The sequence below is a fragment of the Nannospalax galili genome, unplaced genomic scaffold (genome assembly GCF_000622305.1).
Source record: "Nannospalax galili isolate Female #2095 unplaced genomic scaffold, S.galili_v1.0 scaffold1735, whole genome shotgun sequence".
NCBI lineage: Eukaryota > Metazoa > Chordata > Mammalia > Rodentia > Spalacidae > Nannospalax > Nannospalax galili.
The window spans coordinates 608,750-609,752 of NW_008336857.1; the positions used below are offsets into that span (position 1 = coordinate 608,750).

At 34.1% G+C, this 1,003-nt stretch overlaps 1 protein-coding gene across 4 annotated transcripts in view; it reads left to right on the forward strand.

Moving 5' to 3' along the window:
• Atl2 (atlastin GTPase 2) overlaps positions 1–1,003 on the forward strand; it is a 50,525-nt gene that overhangs the window by 19,112 nt on the left and 30,410 nt on the right. The window lies entirely within an intron of this gene.

Consider the following 1,003-nt stretch of genomic DNA (forward strand, 5'->3'; position numbering starts at 1 on the left):
TGAAAGAGATGTACTCTTGCTCTGGAGTGTGTTACTGAATATGTTAAAACTGTGATGAAATGCTTCTTCTAGTCATGTAGTTATTAAAAATTAAAAAAGAATTTACTTCATGTTAAATAGTAGAGGTGATAAACATTACCAGTGAAATATACCTGATGACTTTATATCCATACTCAGATACTAAGGATCCAAGTGTAACCAACTGTGACTAGTAATAATTAGATACATAGAGATTAAACACACATGTGCAAACATTTAAGCGTTAGTAGCATTAAAACTGTAGGAAACAACATATCTTAAAATGAAATTGAGATCATCTTTAAAGGGTAAAAACTCATTCAATTTTATGTCTTACAGGGTTTATATAGTGTTCAATATTGTATGACTGTATTAATTCAACTGTGAACCTAAAAATTTACATCCACCTTTGAAAGAGATGTATCCTTGCTCTGGAATGTGTTACTGAATATGTTAAAGCTGTAATGAAATGCTGCTTCTAATCATGTGGTTATTAAATTAAAAAATTTTTTTAAAAATGTTAAAAAAAAACAAACCCAGTGACTACTTTTCTCCACTTAAACAGTTCTGTGCCTTGCTTTGGTTAGAAAGGCTGTACTGCTCTGTTACTCTTACTTAGGAAATTTGGGACTTGTTAGCTTTACTGTATCATTTTTGGAAACTTCTTAGAACCCTAACTTTACCTTTTAAATACCAGAATGAAATAATTTACAGTTCATATGGTTTAAATCTTTGTGGTGTGGAGTTTTTGTGGGTGATGAATATAAGGAAAATTAGAATCTAGATTATCAGGTGAAATGGATTTTTTTCCTCATCTCTATGCCTAGTTTTGTGTGCCTGAAGTATTAAAAGATGTGCCGGGCGTGGTGGCACACACCTTTAATCCCAGCACTTGGGAGGCAGAGGCAGGTGGATCTTTGTGAGTTCAAGGCCAGCCTGGTCTACATAGTGAGTTCCAGGACAGCTGGAGCTACAGGGAGACCCT